The 6,011-nt window shown below is 37.9% G+C and overlaps 1 non-coding gene across 1 annotated transcript; it reads left to right on the top strand.

The window, feature by feature from the left end:
- Positions 1–1,455: 1,455 nt before the first annotated feature.
- On the top strand, positions 1,456–1,563 carry LOC112739662 (small nucleolar RNA R71). The gene has a single exon (XR_003170596.1). It is a non-coding gene; the product is annotated as a small nucleolar RNA R71 (small nucleolar RNA).
- The last annotated feature ends 4,448 nt before the right edge of the window (positions 1,564–6,011 follow it).

Raw genomic sequence — 6,011 nt, 5'->3', positions numbered from 1 at the left:
TCCTCTGTCAACATCAATCACAGCTTTTGCTGTGGCTAGGAAGGGTCTGCCAAGGATGATGGATTCATCCATACACTTTCCAGTCTCTAGGACTATAAAATCAGCAGGGATGTAATGGTCTTCAACCTTTACCAAGACATCCTCTACAAGTCCATAAGCTTGTTTCTTTGAATTGTCTGCCATCTCTAGTGAGATTCTTGTAGCTTGTACCTCAATGATCCCTAGCTTCTCAATTACAGAGAGAGGCATGAGGTTTATACTTGACCCTAGGTCACACAGAGCCTTCTCGAAGGTCATGGTGCCTATGGTACAAGGGATTGAGAATTTTCCAGGGTCTTGTCTCTTCAGAGGTAATTTCTGCCTAGTCAAGTCATCCAGTTCTTTGATGAGCAATGGAGGTTCATCCTCCCAAGTCTCATTACCAAATAACTTGGCATTTAGCTTCATGATTGCTCCAAGGTACTTGGCAACTTGCTCTTCAGTAACATCTTCATCCTCTTCAGAGGAAGAATATTGATCAGAGCTCATGAATGGCAGAAGTAGATTTAATGGAATCTCAATGGTCTCAGTATGAGCCTCAGATTCCCATGGTTCCTCATTAGGGAACTCCATAGAGGTCAGTGGGCGTCCATTGAGGTCTTCCTCAGTGGGAATCACTGCCTCTTCCTCCTCTCCATGTTCGGCCATGTGAGATGTGGTTATGGCCTTGCACTCTCTCTTTGGATTCTCTTCTGTATTGCTTGGGAGAGTACTAGGAGGGAGTTCAGTAATTTTCTTACTCAGCTGACCCAATTGTGCCTCCAAGTTTCTAATGGAGGATCTTGTTTCAGTCATGAAACTTTGAGTGGTTTTGATTAAATCAGAGACTATACTTGCTAAGTCAGGGGAGTCCTGCTTAGGATGCTCTGTCTGTTGCTGAGAAGATGATGGAAAACGCTTACTATTGCTAAACCTATTTCTTCCACCATTATTGTTGTTGAAACCTTGTTGAGGTCTCTATTGATCCTTCCATGAGAGATTTGGATGATTTCTCCATGAAGGATTATAGGTGTTTCCATAGGGTTTTCCCATGTAATTCACCTCTTCCATTGCTGGGTTCTCAGGATCATAAGCTTCTTCTTCAGAGGAAGCTTCCTTAGTACTGCCTGTTGCTGCTTGCATTACAGACAAACTCTGAGAAATCATATTAACTTGTTGGGTTAATATTTTATTCTGAGCCAATATGGCATTCAGAGTATCAATCTCAAGAACTCCTTTCTTCTGAGTTGTCCCATTATTTACAGGATTCCTTTTAGAGGTGTACATGAATTGGTTATTTGCAACCATTTCAATAAGTTCTTGAGCTTCTGCAGGCGTCTTCTTCAGATGAAGAGATCCTCCAGCAGAGCTATCTAATGACATCTTGGATAGTTCAGACAGACCATCATAGAAGATTCCTATGATGCTCCATTCTAAAAGCATGTTAGAAGGGCACCTTCTGATCAATTGCTTGTATCTTTCCCAAGCTTCATAGAGGGACTCACCATCCTTCTCTCTGAAGGTTTGGACTTCCACTCTAAGCTTGCTCAATCTTTGAGGTGGAAAGAACTTTGCCAAGAAGGCATTGACTAGCTTTTCCCAAGTGTTCAGGCTTTCCTTAGGTTGTGAATCCAACCATGTTCTAGCTCTGTCTCTTACAGCAAAAGGAAAAAGCATAAGTCTGTAGACTTCAGGGTCAACCCCATTAGTCTTGACAGTGTCACAGATTTGCAAGAACTCAGCTAAGAACTGATGTGGATCTTCCAATGGAAGTCCATGAAACTTGCAATTCTGTTGCATTAGAGAAACTAATTGTGGCTTAAGCCCAAAGTTGTTTGCTCCAATGGCAGGGATTGAGATGCTTCTCCCATAGAAATCAGGAGTAGGTGCAGTAAAGTCACCAAGCACCTTCCTTGCATTGTTGGCATTGTTGTTGTTTTCGGCTGCCATGGTTTCTTCTTCTTTGAAGAGTTCTGTTAGGCCCTCTAAAGAGAATTGTTCTTTAGCTTCTCTTAGCTTTCTCTTCAAGGTCCTTTCAGGTTTAGGATCAACTTGAACAAGTATGCCTTTATCTTTGTTCCTGCTCATATGAAAGAGAAGAGAACAAGAAAGTAGGGAATCCTCTATGTCACAGTATAGAGATTCGTTGAGGTGTCAGAGGAAAAGAAGAATATAAGGAGGAGGTGGAGAAGAGGGAATTCGAATTTATCAAGAGGGATAGAGTTCGAATTGCACCTTGATGAGAAGTCTTAGTCCTTTAAATAGAAGGATGTGAAAAGATGGGAAGAATTTTCAAAAATTAATAAAAAGATTTTAAAAAGAAATTTGAAAATTTGATTAAGATTTTCGAAAACTAAGATTGGGAAAGAAATAAAGTAATTTTTGAAAAAGATTTTGAAATCAGAAATTAAAAAGATATGATTGAAAATTAATTTTGAAAAAGGTTGTGATTGAAAAGATACGATTGAGAAGATATAATTGAAAATCAATTTAGAAAAAGAAGAATTTTTTTAAAATTAAAGTTGATTACTTGACTATCAAGAAATTAAAAGATATGATTTTAAAATTTAAAGTTTGATCCTTTCTTAATAGGCAAGTAACAACTTGAAAATTTTGAAGTAAATCTTTAATTGAAGCAAGGATTTTTGAAAATAGTAAAAATAAATATAAAATGGAAAGAAATTGATTTTGAAAGAGATATGATTGAAAAGATATGATTTGAAAAAGATTTGATTTTGAAAAATTATGAAAACTTAAAAAAAATGTGAATTAAAAACAAAATCTTCCCTCTAGTGTCATCCTGGCGTTTAACGCCCAAAACTCTACCTTTTTGGGTGTTAAACGCCCAGCTAGGTATCCTAGCTGGCGTTTAAACGCCAGTTTTCCTTCTTCACTGGGCATTTTGAACGCCCAGCTTTTTCTGTTTGATTCCTCTGCTGAATGTTCTGAATCTTCAATTCTCTGTATTATTGACTTGAAAAGACACAATTTTGAAAATATTTTTGAATCTTTAATGATGAGAAACAATAAAAATGCAACTAAGATCAAGTAAACAATGCATGCAAGACACCAAACTTAAATGTTTGTATACTAAGGACTATAACAATGTAAAAAATGCATATGAAAAACAACAAAACACACTAAACAAGAGAATTTAAAGATCAGAGCAATGAAATCATCAAGAACAACTTGAAGATTAATGAAGAACAATATGTATAAATTCGAAAAATGCAAGAAGAAGAAAGTCATACAATTGACACCAAACTTAAAAATTAATACTAGACTCAAACAAGAAACATAAAATATTTTTGGTTTTTATGGTTTTATAAATTTTTTTTGTGATTTTCGAAAATTATATAGAAAAGAAAATAAAGAGAATCAAAACTTTTAATAAGAATTCCAGGAATCATTGCAATGCTAGTCTAAGACTCCGGTCTAGGAATTAGACATGGCTTACTAGCCAACCAAGCTTTCAATGAAAGCTCCGGTCCAAAACACTAGACATGGCCAATGGCCAGCCAAGCTTTAGCAGATCATTGCTTTCAACAGCAAAATTGATAGAAATCAACAAGCTCTTGTGATGATAAGTTGAAACCTCGGTCCAAAAGATTAGACATGGCTTCTCAGCCAGCCAGACTTCAACAAATCATCATGAAACTCTAGAATTCATTCTTAAAAACTCTGAAGAACAAAATAGAAAATATTTTTGTATTTTTGAAAAAAAAAATTTTTTTTGAAAAATAAAAAAGGAAAAGTACATAATCTAAGCAACAAGATGAACCGTCAGTTATCCAAACTCGAACAATCCCCGGCAACGGCGCCAAAAACTTGGTGCACGAAATTGTGATCATCAACAATTGCGCCAAAGACTTGGTGCTCTCAAACGTGAATCACACTTTGTCACAATTCCACACAACTAACCAGCAAGTGCACTGGGTCGTCCAAATAATAAACCTTACGTGACTAAGGGTCGATCCCACGGAGATTGTCGGCTTGAAGCAAGCTATGGTCATCTTGTAAATCTCAGTCAGGCGGATTCAGATGGTCATGAAGAATTGATAATTAAAAGATAAATAAAACATAAAATAAAGATAGAGATACTTATGTAATTCATTGGTAGATTTCAGATAAGCGTATGAAGATGCTTTGTTCTCCCTGAACCTCTGCTTTCCTATTGCCTTCTTCCAATCATTCATACTCCTTTCCATGGCAAGCTTTATGTTGGGCATCACCGTTGTCAATGGCTACATCCCGTCCTTTCAGTGAAAATAGTCCTGATGCTCTGTCACAACATCGGCTAATCAGCTGTCGGTTCTCGATCATGTCGGAATAGGATCCATTGATCCTTTTGCGTCTGTCACACGCCCCACAATCGCGAGTTTGAAGCTCGTCACAGTCATCCCTTCCCAGATCCTATTCGGAATACCACAGACAAGGTTTAGACTTTCCAGATCTCAAGAATGGCCGCCAATAATTCTAGCCTATACCACGAAGGTTCCAATCTTAGATCAAAAACCCAAGAGATACGCATTCAAGCCATTGCTAGTAGAACAGAGGTGGTTGTCAGGCACGTGTTCATAGGTGAGAATGATGATGAGTGTCACGGATCATCACATTCATCAAGTTGAAGAACGAATGAATATCTTGGAGAAGAAATAGATTTGAGTTGAATAGAAAAACAATAGTACTTTGTATTAATTCATGAAGAACAACAGAGCTCCACACCTTAATCTATGGTGTGTAGAAACTCCACCGTTGAAAATACATAAGAACAAAAGGCCTAGGCATTGCCGAATGGCCAGCCTCCCAAAACGTGATCAAGAGATCAAAAGATGATCAAAAGATGAAAATACAATAGCAAAAGGTCCTATTTATAGAAAACTAGTAGCCTAGGGTTACAGAAATAGGTAATTAATGCAGAAATCTTCTTCCGGCCCACTTGGTGTGTGCTTGGGCTGAGCATTGAAGCTTCCATGTATAGAGACTTTTCTTGGAGTTAAACGCCAGCTTTTGTGCCAGTTTGGGCGTTTAACTCCAGCTTTTGTGCCAGTTTTGGAGTTAAACGCCATAATTCTTGAGCTGACTTAGAACGCCTGTTTGGGCCATCAAATCTTGGGCAAAGTATGGACTATTATATATTGCTGGAAAGCCCAGGATGTCTACTTTCCAACACAATTGAGAGCGCGCAAATTGGGCTTCCGTAGCTCCAGAAAATCTACTTTGAGTGCAGGTAGGTTAGAATCCAACAGCATCTGCAGTCCTTTTTCAGCATCTGAATCAGATTTTTGCTCAGGTCCCTCAATTTCAGCCAGAAAATACCTGAAATCACAAAAAATACACAAACTCATAGTAACGTCCAGAAATATGATTTTTAAATAAAAACTAATTAAAATATACTAAAAATATACTAAAAACAATGCCATAAAGCGTATAAATTATCCGCTCATCAGAATTCGGACAACAAATTTATTGTCAGTGGCCATAGAGTGAAACACTACCTAGGGGATGAGATGGCTTGTGAGCAATCCACCCTCTTACTGGCATGACAATAGTGGATGTCAAGCTATTGACATTAAAGAGGGCGCTTGTTGAGAGGCAACCCGACCATATGTATTCTTTAGTTTATATTCCTTTTCTTTTGTTTTATTTTAAGTTATTCGAGTTCAATTTCATATAATGGTATTTTCCATTTATTTTCATAGTTTTTCTCATTTTATTAACATTGGTGATCATGTGTAGAACTTGGAATAGAAACAAAAAAACACAGCAGGCCAAACAGAACGCCCTGGAGGAGACCCCCTACTAGCGTTGAACACTAGTTTGGGCGCTCAGTGCCAGAGAGGGGGGTGAAGGTTGGATGTTTAATGTCCATAGGGAGGCAGCCAAAATTCATTTTGTGTCCCCTTAGGGCGTTCAATGCCAATAGTGGGAGTTGAACGCCACTATCAAAAAAAAAAAAAAAAAACAGGGAGTCTTCGCATTCAACGCCGAGA

Source organism: Arachis hypogaea, chromosome 13, assembly GCF_003086295.3.
Source record: "Arachis hypogaea cultivar Tifrunner chromosome 13, arahy.Tifrunner.gnm2.J5K5, whole genome shotgun sequence".
Taxonomy (NCBI): domain Eukaryota; kingdom Viridiplantae; phylum Streptophyta; class Magnoliopsida; order Fabales; family Fabaceae; genus Arachis; species Arachis hypogaea.
The sequence above is the reverse complement of the archived record's forward strand: the minus strand, read 5'-3'. Positions and strand labels throughout refer to the sequence as shown.